Below are 17,322 nucleotides of genomic sequence, written 5' to 3'. Positions count from 1 at the left end.
TATATAATCCATGGTGCTTTCATTAAAAAAAAAAAATATTGAAAAAAAAATGTAAATGTCACTATCAATCATCATCATTTCATTGACCATAATGTCGTTGTTGGTCAACACTTGAATTTTTTTGTCTGGAGCCATCTTGTGGCCACCACCAAGCAAAACACATGAATTATCCCCGTAGAGGTGAGGAGCAGCATTAGCCTTTTATTAAATTGGATGTGTCTATGCTCCTAGAATATCCAGGGCTTATTGTCATGATTGTCCCACCATCACAACCCCAAATAGACCTCTCCTTCGAGTACACCCAGAGTTGTATACATTAATATGCATACAGAATAACTTGAAGTAGGTTATGCTTCAAAATTGCAAACAATGCAAAATGGACTGAACATATACGTTATATTTAAAGACAATTTACTGATCACCTGTTTTCAATGCACTTTAAGACAGGGCTCACCTAATAGTATTTCAGGTTTTTGGGGCCTTGAATTGATCAAAGATAACTGGAGACATAACACAAAAGATTGCCATCTAGTACAAAAAGAGATGAGGTGGATATACGATCTCAACACCTTGTCACCTTATGGATTGAATTCTGATTTTGAACTCAAGTGGTTTCTATAGCTATTTATTGTTTATTACTTTTATGTACTTTTATGGATTTTATGTATTTTTAACTAAAAGAACTTTTTTGTAACAGTTAAGGTATTTATATGTGGCTTTATATATTATTCAAATTATTACATATCTATATATATATTTTTTGCACTTTATTAATATTACTAAATTTATTATTAATCATCCCATACCATTTTGCACACTACTTGCCGCTATTAGCACATTAATGATTGCTTTTTTGCACATTAAAAGACTAATGGCAGGACATATTAATATGCGTTCCACCGGCCGGATATGCGGCTCATTCGTGCATTCTTTAATACCCTCCAACCTCCGACAACGGTAGTTATGGCTGTGCGCTTTATTATGCGCTCCGACCTCCGATAACGGAAGTTATGGTTGTGCGCTTCATTATGCGCTCCAGCCAGCCCCTTTCGGCTTACTGATGCCGAGAGTTAGGGGAAAGCCAGCGGTGGAAGTGACGCATGCGTTTCACATGCGTGTCACTTGCCGCTTGCGATCTACTGATGCTGGGAATGAGGAGAAAGCCGGCGGCGGAAGTGACGCATGCGGTTCACGTGCGGGTCACTGGCCCCTTCCGGAAACGGAGTAAAACATCTATTAAGTGTTCTCTGTCAGATGGAACTAATCATCCGTCTAAGTGCAAAAAGGGGGTTTGCTTTACTAAAGTTAACATCCCCATTAGAAGCGATATTTCACATTTTTAACACCGTTTGTTGTGATTATCGACCACTTTCGGTCTTATCCCCTCCCCTGTTTAGGGGAGGAGACATAGTTCAATTAGCCACTGGTATAAATACCTCCACTGGTCACAGCCACTCTCCTACCTTGAAAAAGACAGCTAGACTGTTGAAACGTGTTGGTGGAGAGGGACTGTGCTATTGCCTACCTGTATCCCTGGACTACCTGGTCAGCGGTGGGTGGCCAAACATCGCTTCCTCGGGTATAGCCCTTTTTTCAGCATTGTGATACAGGCTGTTAATTTGCACATATCCTTTATTTCAATAAAACTCCTACTGAGACAAATTCCTATCCCCCTTTTCTTTGTATACTGGGCTGGATTGGAGAAAATACACAGTGTGTCTGGCCCATTACATTGGACCATAAAGATACTTTGATAGGAGGAACACAACGTGCGTACATGTGAGTACGGTACGCATCTCCTTTGGCTTTCTGTCACATACCCATACGGAGGTGATCCAACTAAAGATACCTTGATATGTTGGTACACATATCACTTTCGTGAGAGTGAGGGTACAAGTAATCTACCTGGGAACTTATTCACTTTATTTGCTCCACATCACACTATCAATATAGCAATTTGACTATTCAATGACACGTCTTTTGTTTTCTTTCTTTTTTTACTGTATATACAATTCCAACGAATCACATCTGAGGGTATTCTAAGTGGATAAACAGGAATCTAGCGCCCATTTTACTTTTGGTTTTTTTGCGACATATGCTTCAAAATGGGCTTGAAGACATGAGAAAAGAACTGTGGCCCTAAGTTGTGTTTGTACACAATGGACGATTATCATTCAACAGGATGATTATCAGCAAACTGAGCATGTGCGGTGTTGGTATGTGCATGTGAATAGGAGCCGCTGCAATCTCACTCAGAATGTAGATTTCATAGAAAAGGGATTGACGGGAAGGGCCAGATGTATCCAGCTTCGAAAAGTGATAAAGTGGAGATTGATAAACAACCAGCCAATCAGCTTCTACCTGTCATTTTTCAAATCCAGCCTGTGACATGGCAAGTAGGAGCTGATGGGCTGGTGGTTTATCACTCTCCATGTTATCACTATTTGAAGCTTGATACATCTGGCCCAAAGTGACCATTTATACTGTAGGTAATAACAGTCAATACCGTTCATCATATTTACAGCATTACAGACATTCAAAGAATCATTCTGTTCTGTATGTATTGTAAATTTCACTAAAATTTAAATTTATTGATTCAAAATAATAAAGTTAACAGTGAGATCTCTCAGACTCAAAAACAGATGACATTTTTTTTTTTAACACTGAGAAAGGTAGAGTAGGAAATCAAGGATGCCGGTCGCTTAGCTTCTCACAGTACATAAGGTTACAGAACACATATGGTAGTCTATCAAAAATTGCTATAAGGTCAAAGATGATGAGAATTAAGTAGAGTTTATGGGACTTAGTACAGTGAAAGGTCATTGATTGCATTAGTGAGCAAAGCATTTGATATCAGTAAGCTGCACAAATCCTGATTGTAAAGGTCCCATGGGGTTCCAGACACTAACTAATAAGAACAAACCGGGGGAACTTGGGCATATGAAGAAATTTAATGAAAAATGAATTTTGAGAGATGGATCTGACAGCCACTGAATAAGAATTAGTTTTATATACATATTTAAAAAAGAGTTTTAAGGAAGAGAAGATTCTAGGTACAGTAAGAAGAAGGTATATAGTGTTATAGTATGTTGTGGTGTAGATGACAGAATGTCAGAAGTAGATGCTGGCCGTACAACTGAATACACATCCAGATGGCTGATAGACAATGTCTAGGTGGACAATGAATAGGTTGACACCATATGGTCAACATACATATGGCCGACATGGGGAAAATGTCCACACAATCAATAGGTCAGCATGGCAATTGTCGACATATGAAAAGGTTGACATTCTCTTTCATATTTTGGACCTTTTCATACTTTACCATCCACGTAGACTATGCAGGAACAATAAAGTCTGGTGAGTGTAGCACCTGGTTTATATTATGGTGAGCTAAGCGAGCAATGTGAGGGGATGTGGTACACCAATTGGGGGTCCACGTGCTCAGGTGTTGACATTAACAGTGTTGAAATATTGATTGTGTTGATCTTTTCCCAGTGATGACCTTGTGCATTTTGAAACATGAGGTTTTCATGAGTTTTTGGTGTCTATGTAATAATACATTGACATGCACACCTTATATATACACCACATTCACTAGCCATGCTTCCATTCTTGTGGACTACGACTGGGAATGGTAAAGCGTGCAGAGCGCAGTAGTACACTACCTGGGGATCCACATGCTCGGGTGTCAATATTGATGCCAAAAAAACATGAAAAATGAATGGATTAGACTGCATGTGCATGTTGTGTATGTGCATGGCACTATAAAAGGGTCTGCATTTACCCAAGCTTGTCACTTTGTTATTGGAGTGTCACAGTGCTGTACAGCTGTACAGTACTTAGCCCAGGAGAGACTGATTCCTTATCATATTATCTATTGTTTATCTCCACGCATCTCTAACCTTTTATTGTCAATTAAACTTACTCTGGTTCGGATCAACATGTGGACTAACCACCTTACTCCCACCCGTTATGCCAATAGGAAAGCCATTCACTTGCGCTGAGGATCCATATGCTGGATATTTTATACTGCTGATTTGAGCACATGATATATATATATATATATATATATATATATATACATATATATATATATGTTCTAAAAGAGAAATAAACAGGAGCGCTCCATAGTGCAAGTAAAAGATGGTACACTTTTTATTTCTTTTCAAACACTGGACCACAAAGTACAGAATCACGTACCACAGCGGGCGGTTAGATAGAACCGCACCGTTAACAGCTTGATGGTTCCCGTAGGGAAAACCTTTAAGCAGCGGCAAATTCAGCTACTCCTTGGATGAACATCAATGATGACGCCAGGCCATGACCATACGCGTTTCGTCACTAGGACTCGTCAGAGGGCTCTCTGACAAAGTCCTAGTGACGAAACATTTGCACTTTGCACATGAAAGCAAGTTGGTGATTGCTGTAGAAAGTACCCCTCGAGTAATAGGCTATACGTTAAAGCTGGGGGTGTCTACTGAAAATCACTGCTGTTGGATAAGTTGCACAGTATAATTATCTGTGCTATAGTGCACCGGTATTCTAAGGTATCTACTGGTCGGTATCCACACCGTTAGAGCCACACTGCCCGTCGGCTTCTCCCTTTATTGTGGGAGAGAGCTGCCCTGGGTGCTGTGTACAGGTGCGCCGCTGTACTAGTGTAGTACTGTCCTCCAGATTCTCCCTGGGTAGTCGGAGAGAGCCACGCCGGAGGCTCACTGCACATGCGCCGCTGCACTGATCTGGGACTGTAGAGGGTCTGTTTACAGGTGTCTGTAGGACCCCTCCACAGGAACCATCTTTTCCAACATCACATTTTAAAAGATAACATTTTAATAATGCTGTAGGTGACCAGTAAGAAGGTTCAATATGCAACAACAATGGATACAGAGTAAGCAATATAGTCTTCCCTTGATCTAGTGGCCCATATACATCGAACAGTATCTGAGCATGTTATAGAATTCAGTCTCCACATTGTGCTTATCTGTCCTCAGTTTTAAGGTGAGGGATAGAACATCATGTAGTCAATCATATGTTATATTTGGTAACCCTGGGGAAAGCAGATACCATTGTGTTTGCTTGTAAAATGTCTTCAATACAACAATAACACATTTATTATGTTATTTAGAATGAAGTCAAGCAGGCAGCCAAAGACTGAATATTACTGTTTATACAATAGTAGAAATAGCAAATATCTAACAGCGCACAGTAGCTTCTCAGGGTCCTGTTGAATTGATGCAGCAAGATTATAGTGTCAAACATCCTTCTATATAGAACAAAGGGCCTGATTCAGGTCAGCTCACTAAGCATCGGTCGTTCACAGCTTAGTGAGCGGATAAATTCTGTCCCCCGGGTGAACGAATGCCCCCCGCCACCCCATGAATACCCACAGGAAGCATGCAAATGGATGTATATACTGACATATTCATTTGTTTTATGTATTTATTTACAGTTTCTTTGCATTTCTATACATTTGTATGCAAGCATATGGGGACAAAATCATTTGCTGGTCTCAGACCATCAAATGATTTCCCCCTGTTTGCAAATAAAAGTCAGTCTATACTGTCTTTTTTTGCTTTGGCTATAGCTGAGAACGGGGCGTCACTGACGTCATGTGGCGTCAGGAGCTCGCCCTGTGCAGGCTTCGCCATGCCTGCATTTGCAAGGGGATGCACAGCGTTTTTCTAAGTGCACCCACCATAGGTGCCGATTCTGGGGGTGCTCAAGGGCCCAAGCACCCACGGAAATTGATAAGCACCCACGGGTCCGAGTCCCGCTGCTGGGCCACCATATTAACTTGGGGCTGCAGCACCCACATTGCCAGACCAGCCACCTGGGAAACAGTATGCCGGGAAGAGTGTATTCTGTCCGCGGAGTACCTGCACTGTGGGGGCATTTATGTACCTGCATTGTGGAAGCATTTATGTATGTGGAACTCTGTTGCTGTAATTTGAATATTGGAGAGAACTGTGCTCCATAATATAAATTGCCATTATTTTGTGGCCACACCCCTTCCCCATGAAGCCACTCGGCGACTGCACATGTGTATATTTGACTATAGGCATGCGCAGAGCCGCACCATCGGTCCCCGGAGTGAATACGCTGGGGACCGATCCAAGCAGAACCAGACCCAAAGTTCTTATACTGTATCCAACATGTTTCTTATGTATACCCTCTAGGGTACAATTTTATTATTACTTACAATAATTTTGTGTGTTACAAGCACATTGTTATTGAGATTGGGCTCTGGAAAGATGGGAGCATTGACACAGACCATAGAGTAGAAATAGACTAGCGGGGGAGTCATAAGTTAAATTCAGGTCTGCTTTCTAAAAATAGAAGCATAGGCCAAGATTTAATTGTTTTCTCGACAACAGCCAGTAGATGGTGCCCAATGGAGCTTTTCAAATGTTGCGTGAAATGCCAGCTGTGGGTGCTGGCATTTCAGGTCACATCCGCTGGGTGTGGTGAGCTGAAGTAAGTGAAAAGTGACCCATTTGAGCGCACAATAAAAACTTGTCTCGTCACTTCCATTACTTTGGTCATGTTAACTGCTTGAAGTGTCAAATCCTGTCCACTCTGGGTGCGATGTTAATGAGAAAATTAATTTCACCCCAAGTCTACAATCTCCCATCACTTTTGATGGGACATCGGGCCTGATAAACAATTAAGTCTCGCCTATATAATTTCAAGGCAGATAAGAACCACTTGTTGCATCTATTCTTCCCGAAGCACATGTGCATGCACACACTTACACACTAGGGTTCATTTATTTGACAGGAGCTAGTTAGCGTACCAGAATATTTTTGGAAACCAAAGCAGGGCCGTAACTAGGGGGGGGCTAGGGGGTCACGCGCACCGGGCGCTGGAGGTCCTAGTGTGAGCAGCGGCAGCAGCGGGGAGCTAGCGCCGCAGACATAGATCTATGTCTGCGGCGCCGCGGCCACTTCAAAGATGGCCGCCGCCATGAAGAAGATAGACACTAGAGGTGCGCTTGACCTCTAGTGTCTGTGATGAACAAAGTGTGCCCAGCGATACGCGCTGGGGCTGGACCTGCCATGCCTGTCTCCTCAATGGCACCATGGGGGAAACTACATCTCCCTCCCCCTGCAGCAGCACCGTGGAGGAACTGCAGATCTCTTCCTCCACATCCTCTTGCGCGCTGCTCAGCCAGTGCCTCTCGGTTGCACAGTCTGGATTCCTCCTGCAGCAGGCACCTCCTTCGCCCTGTCCCTGGATCCACTGGCTACCTGGACACCCTGCAGATCCCCCCACAAATTGGTGAGTGCCCAGGGATTGACCCCCTGTACCCCCTTCCCCCATGTGTGACACCTTGTCCCCTGTTACCCCCTTCCTCTGTGTCTGTGACCCTATCTGCCCCAATTTCCCTGGCGTCTGATCCCCTCTTCCCCTTATGTGTGTATGTGATACCTTTTACCCAAATAAAAATGTGTAATGGGCATTACGGTGTTTGGTATAAATTGTAATGGGCATTACGGCATGTGATATTATGTGTAGTGGGCATTACGGTCAGTGGCATTATGTGTAATGGGCATTACAGCATGTAATATTATTTGTAAGGGGTATTGCAGTGTGTAATATTATGCGTAATGGGCATTAGCGTGTGTGGCATATGTAATGAGCATTACAGTGTGTGTCATTATGTCTAATGGGCATCACAGTGTTTGGTATAATGTGTACTGGGTATTATGGTGTGTGCTATAATGTGTACTGGGCATTATGGTGTGTGCTATAATGTGTACAGGGCATTGCAGTGTGTGTGTGTTATAATGTGTACTGGGCATTACGGTGTGTGTTATAATGTGTACTGGGCATAACGGTGTGTGCTATAATGTGTACTGGGCATTATGGTGTGTGCTATAATGTGTACTGGGCATTACGGTTTGTGGTGTAATGTGCTCTGGGCATTACGGTTTGTGGTGTAATGTGCTCTGGGCATTACGGTTTGTGGTGTAATGTGCTCTGGGCATTATGGTGTGTGCTGGAATGTGTACTGGGCATTACGGTGTGTTCTAGAATGTGAATTGATACTACTATGCGACCACACCACTTCCCCCCCCCCCCCCCCCCCAAAAAAATGCCCTAAATTTTTAGCACGCGCCTTCGGCGCGCACTGTCCCTGTTTAATGTCACCCTTCTGCTGTCTGTAAGCACATAAATGGCTTCTGATTAATGTTTTTCTTTCTGTGCAAAACCAAATGCCAAATGTGTGCCTGCTTCTGAACAAACAAAAACAATATATATATATATATATATAAAAAGAATTGGGGTGGGGGGGGGGGGTGGGCACTAAATGTATGTCTTGCCCCGGGCACCAGAAACCCTAGTTTCGGCCCTGACCAAAGTACCCATTGGAAACCCACCCAAGTACGGGGAGAATATACACAGTTAAGGCCATGGTTGGAATCATACATAGCCTCCTTTCAAGAGGCAGTAATGTCAACCATTGCAAGATGAATATCACTGTTTATGGTTTAATTTACATAAAATACAGAAATAAATCATCTATATAACATTTAGATTTTTGTGGGGGATAACTGAGGGGCATACATACGGGGTGATAATAGCCTGTTTTCTAAGCGAACTGTCTAGATCACTTATGTCCCATAATGATGGCAATGCTTGGTCTCTACATTTAGTCAAGATCTAGTCAAATCACCAATGTTCTAACCAGAGAACACTGGTTAGCTCAGATCACCCAAACATACATCGCTACGTGTGTATGGACGATCTAGCAAGCCATGGGTGCTGAGCAATCTGATTAGACTAGATCGTTCTGCACACAAAGTCGCCCGTGTGTATGAGCCTTAAGGCTAATTTGTAAGTCTTAGCCAATCTGAAACCAGGATGTTGAGTTGTTGAACCTCAACACTTTAAGAAATAATGCAGTTGATTGGAACTTGTTTGGGGGGGTATGGGTCATTGGGTCGACCACTGAAGGTCGATGTGTCTTAGGTCAACACCTGAAATAGGTCGTCATGGCTAAGGTCAACAGAGTTGGAAGGTCGACACAAGCATTAGGTTGACAATGGGAAGGTCGACAGTCAAAACGTCGACATGAGTTTTTCACTTTTATTTTGCCTCAACACCGTCAAAGTGTAACGCATCCACTTACAGGAGGGGGTGGGCGTTAAGCCCGCTTGCTGTTGCTAGGTTGCGTAGCAACCCTACGCGTTCAATGTTAACCACGTAGGTGAAAATGAATGGGCTGCTGGACGTGATCTAAAGCAATAGAGCGTGCGCCTCATTCCACACATACAACGTGGGTATGGGCGCCGCAGCTGTATGGCAGATCAGTCCCACCAATGTGAATGAAGTCTATCTGATCACGTGTTGCGTGTCAGTTTGCGCTCCACAGTAACCATAGTAGCCTGTAGTATACGGAAATGGGGACAATGTAAATGTCCGTCTATAAAGGGATGTGGTGCTCCCTAAAATAGCTGGTGAAAGGGGATTACAAGTGTAGCTCAATATTCTGATTATGAGGCAAGTGTAGCTCAATATTCTAATTATGAGACAATGTGAAGGATGTAATAGTCCCTAAAAACGCAGTGTTGGGGAAGTACAAGTGTAACTTAGTTTCTAGTAATTAGCTAATGATCAGGTATGTCCTATTGACGTGTAATAGGTATGGGTGACAAGGGAAAATTCCTAATATGTGAAAAATAATTAATTTTAATTATTAAAATAGGTCTGTGGCGTATATGATATACAAGTGAACAAATAATCCCCATAACTGGTATATTTATAATTTATTCAACCTTTAGCTAGAAAAAGGTACTTTAGAGCCGTAATACAGTATTATAATGATTAAAAATGTGCGGTAATCCAAGTGTTCAATAAGTGAAAACTCCCTTTCATTCAATATGCGGAAAAAAACGGGGACACTAAACCCCTGGGGTACATAATATGAAATATATAAAAGGAATGAGGGAGAAGGTGTCAAATAATATTACTTCTATACCAATGTGGTATCCCGTGTGTAGGGCGGGGGAGGGTGGGGGTAGGGAACCTGCTCAATTTTTACGGGTCCTAGTATCGATACGGAATAATGAAAACAAACAAAATGGTGGGACGAGTATGGCTTATAACCCATTACCGCAATGGAACTGTCCTTCGAGCTTATTGAAGTTATCTTAAAAAAGTGGTTGAGGGTATTAGGGTAACTCTATATCCTAAAAAATAAGGGGTGGGAAAGGGTCTAGTCCCTAGAAAAAAGGGTGGAGAACATTGGTTGGTTAAATCAATCAATGTTACAAACATGAGGTTTATAGCCCAATTGGTCATGTATGTACATATTTTCAACATTTTTCATCACACTATTCCAACTTAAAGAAGGAGTGGGGGGTATAGGTAAAGAATGTAGGAAGAGGGAGAGTAGTATATGACCTTATCGGTTACTCTACAAAAAAGAAACAATGTCTATGTTCTCGTTGAGACCATTGGGGGCTAAAGACCCTAAGGTAAATATCCAGAATGTCTCCCGCTTAGATAGGGCGAGATCCCTATTCCCGCCTCTGGGGTTCTGGGGGATACATTCAAGGACAGTAAAGGAAAAGTTTTTTTCCGGATTGGAACTATGTTGATGGAGATAATGGCGGGGTAGATTATGTGAAGTCAGCTTATTCTTAATACTTCTAAGGTGTTCCTGAATTCTTATTTTCAACCTTCTCTTGGTCTTGCCTATATAATATAGGCCACATCCGCAAGTAATTCTATACACAACGTAGTTTGAGACACATGTGCAAGATTGATTCAAGGTGTAGGATTTATTCTCGATGGTCTTCCACAGAAATGGTTGCTTTTCCATGTACTTGCAACGTATGTTCATCATCTACCGCTGTTACTCACTGAGGTGATTTTGGGAAATTCTGACAAAAAAACCCTTTTTTCTGAAACTTTTTCTGCAGTTCCCTGGGAGGAACTGCCCACATGTCTCTCCTCTTGCTCTCTCCTTTTATTGTCTCTTCCTCCGGTCCTCCATGTGCTGATAGAAACATCCTTCTTAACCAGTTTTTTTCGGTAAAATTCCATTTCTTTACGGCAATGTTTCACCACCCCCTTTTTAGATCCTGGTGTATTACCCCTGAAGAAGTCCCTAGTGGACGAAACGCGTAGGGTTCTGCGTGATCTTTTCAACACCTTGTTACGGATTTGGGTGTTACCCACGGTTGAAGTCCGGAGACAGGGACGTGAGGATGCTGGTGTGGCGCTGCAGGAGGCAGGGAGCTGGAGATCAGGCGTGAGCCCGTAGCTGGGACCGCTGTTTAGGATGGCCACAGCGAAACCTACACTAACTCTGTTGAGTCCCCCGGGCAGATGAAATACCCCTGCGGTAGTGCTAGGCTTCGCCTGTAGCCGCCGCGTTCGAAAGAGCCAGTTACGCCGGCTCTGACCCCGATGCAGCCAGGTGTTACGTGGAGACAAGGGGTGAGCGATCGCCAGGGGGTATCTCAAGAGGCAGCTCTAACTAACGGGCCTAACTGAAAAAGAACCCCTATCTAACCGGCACCAGGCCAAGGACAGGACAACGCGACCGAGTCGCAAACCCAACAGGAGATAGGGAATCCTCAGAACCAAGAAAACAGAAAACGGATATTCCCCAAAACCTGATGCAGAGAGGAAAGGGGAAACCCCTACCTGACGGAGACTAAGGAACAAGATAGGGGGAAAAATAGAAGACCAGAATAAACCGTAACCTGACAACAAGAGAAAACAGTCCAGCGGAAGGGAACGGCCACGGCGGGCCACAACATGTATACAACAATATATCAAGCCATTGTAAATAGGCTTCTCTTTTTTTTACTATGTTTCTTATTGCGAATGCAGATGTTCTCTGTATATACTGCCACCTGTTCTGCAGAGTAATTATATTGACACAATGTGCGACAGTCAAATGTATTTTAATTAGTCATTTTTGTTTGTTTTTTTTAACAAGTCATTTGTCTATAAATGTAAATCTGTCAAACTACTGATAATATTTGTGGTTGTGTTACAACAAGATGTTAACAACAGTGTTATATATTTAGGGTGTTGTTGTTACATGATGCTTCTTTGGGTAGAGACACGTGTTTCTTAATATGAATCCAGTTATAAGTGTATAGTATACAAGAGTCAGTTTTTTTTACTTAGACTTCTTGCCATTAGTAATCACTATACAGTATATGAAAGGCTAAATACTCAACTCTGAGGTGAAGTACCACCAGGGACCACTAGAGATCACTCAATGGACCAAATTACTCCTTAACAGAAAGTGAATGCAAACTGATATGTTTCAAACTTCCTGGATATGGACAGAGGGAGCTTTGAAGACAGATATTGGAGGTACAGTTGGAGCAGATAGGTACTAAGCCAATATTTTGATGGGCTTTTAACTAGTACTTGTATAATATGTAGGAGTCACTGCACACAGATTTACATTTTACCTTTAAAGACACAATGTTAAAGTTAGGAACTGGTACTTTCCGGCACAGCTTCCTTTTCATTGTTAAATGTACCGTAGGAAAAAATCTGTTTGTGTTACCCAATATAGATGAATTAATGAGTACATGAATATCCCAACTTTCGGTAGACCTGAAGAGGGATACATTTGGGGCATGGTCTCACAGCTAGGCATACTTGCCTACTTTTGAAAACTAGTTTCAGGGAGATTATAGTTGGTAGCAGAATTTTGCACAGCACCCCATTGAGGGGGCTTGTCATGGTTCACCCAAAGGGCGCCTCTAGTTCCATATTTGGAGATATTGTGAAAAGAGTTTGCGAAAGTGACACCTAGAAGCGTGGGTGTGTACTGCTACATCTGTGAGGAATCTTTTAACATGACATATCCAAATGTAGACGAGCCCCAAAGCAGTTAGTAAGAGCTACAATACTTGGTAAAGTGCTGGGAAATGGTGCTGATGATTTAATGTAAATGTATCTGTGTCTCATTCCTTTTTTCCCAAAAAAATGTAACAGTGTAATGTTGGCTAGGTGAAATGAGGGAGATTCCTAGACTAATGAGGGAGAGAGGGAGATTGCTGCTATTTCAGGGAGTCTCCTGCAGAATGCAGGAGGGTAGGCAACTATGCAGCTAGGTGGTTTGGCCATGATAGCTGCACTTCCCATAAGGCCACACCCCCAGTTTTGCCACTAAGGGGGCATGCCCAGTCTATGAGCTGCTGGCATGCCACCTGTCCCTCTCTCATGGCCTATAGCCCCTGTGCTCACGGCGTACATATGCACACTGCATTTAAGCACTGCTGCTCTGATTAGAATGGAGGGGTTGCACTTTCCAAAGGTACTATTCACAATCGCAGTCATTTATAGTCAATGTAGATAGAAAATCAAACAGATAATGGGAAAACATATAAGAAACTTCCCAAAAATTTTTTTGTGTGTCTGATCATGTTGATTTATTGAACCTGTCAACGATTGTTGACCATAAGCACTTTCAGCCTTTATTCTGTTGACCTTTTGTACTGGTTGAATGAATATATGTTGATCATGTGGTATTGATCTATTGACTATCAATAGATGCAGCTGCAGTGTGGCCATTGATAACAAGGACCTCGCTCGTCTGAACATGGAGGATGGGAGGGGTGGTTGTTAACAATGCGAAAAGGCTTTCTAAAATATAGCTTTTACTTTATCTTCTAGTCACTGTACGAGGCTTTATGAGGATACACCCCCTTTGAAAGACCATGGGTAAATTTACTAATAAGAGTGTTCTACTGAAGATGGCTGAAGCCCATAGCAACCATTCTACTTATTTATTTAGCAACGTCTAGAGAATAATATAAATAATCTGGTTGGTTGCTATTGACAACATCAGATCTTCTATAGAACTCCTTAATAAATTTCTCCCCAGGTATCTGGTTACCTTGTCCTAATATTTTCAGAGAATTGATATTTTGTCGATTTGCATCTAAAATATTTTGTATCAGTGCTCCAGCTATGATTTATACCTGCTCCAGCAACATAACCCTGGCAACAGAATATGCTGAATGCATTCGCTGTTCCTGCAAATGCCAGACCGTATCATTTCCCCAGCCTGAAATGCTAATCGAGTGAACAACTCATGCAGTTTACTCTGGAGCACAATAAATCTAAAGTGAAACCTGTAGAATATTTACAATAAGCCACAGATTGATATTCCGTTTGCTCTTCTTTTATGTAAGAATGGAGTAGTTGAAATACAGATAAAATTGTCCCATAAGTCAGTCTAAAGCCACCATCATTTCCTTTGTTAGTTCTTAATATTTTCCAGTATATGCATATGGTTTAGTAATACACAGGTAATAAATATATAATCCATGGTGCTTTCATAAAAAACAAATCATCATTTCATTGACCATAATGTCGTTGTTGGTCAACACTTGAATTTTTCTGTCTGGAGCCATCTAGTGGCCAACACCAAGCAAAACACTTGAATTATCCCCGTAGAGGTGAGGAGCAGCATTAGCCTTTTATTAAATTGGATGTGCCTATGCTCCAAGAATATCCAGGGCTTATTGTCATGATTGTCCCACCATTACACCCCCAAATAGACCTCTCCTTCGAGTACACCCAGAGTTGTATACATTAATATGCATACAGAATAACTTGAAGTAGGTTATGCTTCAAAATGGCAAACAATGCAAAATGGGCTGAACATATACGTAATATTTAAAGACAATTTACTGATCACCTGTTTTCAATGCAATTTAAGACACATCATCAGGGCTCACCTAATGGTATTTCAGGTTTTTGGGGCCTTGAATTGATCAAAGATAACTGGAGACATAACACAAAAGATTGCCATCTAGCACAAAAAGAGATGAGGTGGATATACGATCTCAACACCTTGTCACCCTATGGATTGAATTCTGATTTTGAACTCAAGTGGTTTCTATAGCTTTTTATTGTTTATTACTTTTATGTACTTTTATGGATTTTATGTATTTTTAACTAAATGTACTTTTTTGTAACAGTTAAGGTATTTATATGTAGCTTTATATATTATTCAAATTATTACATATCTATATACATTTTTTGCATTTTATTAATATTACTAAATTTATTATTAATCATCCCATACCATTTTGCACACTACTTGCCGCTATTTGCATATTAATGATTGCTTTTTTGCACATTAAAAGACTAATGGCAGGACATATTAATATGCGTTCCACCGGCCGGATATGCGGCTCATTGGTGCATTCTTTAATACCCTCCAACCTCCGACAACGGTAGTTATGGCTGTGCGCTTTATTATGCGTTCCGACCTCCGATAACGGAAGTTATGGTTGTGCGCTTCATTATGCGCTCCAGCCAGCCCCTTTCGGCTTACTGATGCCGAGAGTTAGGGGAAAGCCAGCGGTGGAAGTGACGCATGCGTTTCACATGCGTGTCACTTGCCGCTTGCGATCTACTGATGCTGGGAATGAGGAGAAAGCCGGCGGCGGAAGTGACGCATGCGGTTCACGTGCGGGTCACTGGCCCCTTCCGGAAACGGAGTAAAACATCTATTAAGTGTTCTCCGTCAGATGGGACTAATCATCCGTCTAAGTGCAAAAAGGGGGTTTGCTTTACTAAAGTTAACATCCCCATTAGAAGCGATATTTCACATTTTTAACACCATTTGTTGTGATTATCGACCACTTTCGGTCTTATCCCCTCCCCTGTTTAGGGGAGGAGACATAGTTCAATTAGCCACTGGTATAAATACCTCCACTGGTCACAGCCACTCTCCTACCTTGAAAAAGACAGCTAGACTGTTGAAACGCGTTGGTGGAGAGGGACTGTGCTATTGCCTACCTGTATCCCTGGACTACCTGGTCAGCGGTGGGTGGCCAAACATCGCTTCCTCGGGTATAGCCCTTTTTTCAGCATTGTGATACAGGCTGTTAATTTGCACATATCCTTTATTTCAATAAAACTACTGAGACAAATTCCTATCCCCCTTTTCTTTGTATACTGGGCTGGATTGGAGAAAATACACAGTGTGTCTGGCCCATTACATTGGACCATAAAGATACTTTGATAGGAGGAACACGACGTGCGTACATGTGAGTACGGTACGCATCTCCTTTGGCTTTCTGTCACATACCCATACGGAGGTGATCCAACTAAAGATACTGTACCTTGATATGTTGGTACACATATCACTTTCGTGAGAGTGAGGGTACAAGTAATCTACCTGGGAACTTATTCACTTTATTTGCTCCACATCACACTATCAATATAGCAATTTGACTATTTAATGACACATGTCTTTTGTTTTCTTTCTTTTTTACTGTATATACAATTCCAACGAATCACATCTGAGGGTATTCTAAGTGGATAAACAGGAATCTAGCGCCCATTTTACTTTTGGTTTTTTTGCGACATATGCTTCAAAATGGGCTTGAAGACATGAGAAAAGAACTGTGGCCCTAAGTTGTGTTTGTACACAATGGACGATTATCATTCAACAGGATGATTATCAGCAAACTGAGCATGTGCGGTGTTGGTATGTGCATGTGAATAGGAGCCGCTGCAATCTCACTCAGAATGTAGATTTCATAGAAAAGGGGTTGACGGGAAGGGCCAGATGTATCCAGCTTCGAAAAGTGATAAAGTGGAGATTGATAAACAACCAGCCAATCAGCTCCTACCTGTCATTTTTCAAATCCAGCCTGTGACACGGCAAGTAGGAGCTGATGGGCTGGTGGTTTATCACTCTCCATGTTATCACTATTTGAAGCTTGATACATCTGGCCCAAAGTGACGATTTATAGGTAATAACAGTCAATACTGTTCATCATATTTACAGCATTACAGACATTCAAAGAATCATTCTGTTCTGTATGTATTGTAAATTTCACTAAAATTTAAATTTATTGATTCAAAATAATAAAGTTAACAGTGAGATCTCTCAGACTCAAAATTAGATGAAAAAACATTTTTAACACTGAGAAAGGTAGAGTAGGAAATCAAGGGTGCCGGTCGCTTAGCTTCTCACAGTACATAAGGTTACAGAACACATGTGGTAGTCTATCAAAAATTGCTATAAGGTCAAAGATGATGAGAATTAAGTAGAGTTTATGGGACTTAGTACAGTGAAAGGTCATTGATTGCATTAGTGAGCAAAGCATTTGATATCAGTAAGCTGCACAAATCCTGATTGTAAAGCTCCCATGGGGTTCCAGACACTAACTAATAAGAACAAACTTGGGCATATGAAGAAATTTAATGAAAAATGAATTTTGAGAGATGGATCTGACAGCCACTGAATAAGAATTAGTTTTATATACATATTAAAAAAAGAGTTTTAAGGAAGAGAAGATTCTAGGTACA

The sequence above is a fragment of the Crinia signifera genome, chromosome 12, assembly GCF_055691185.1.
Source record: "Crinia signifera chromosome 12, ASM5569118v1, whole genome shotgun sequence".
Classification (NCBI taxonomy): Eukaryota; Metazoa; Chordata; class Amphibia; order Anura; family Myobatrachidae; genus Crinia; species Crinia signifera.
This window is presented reverse-complemented; position numbering follows the sequence as displayed.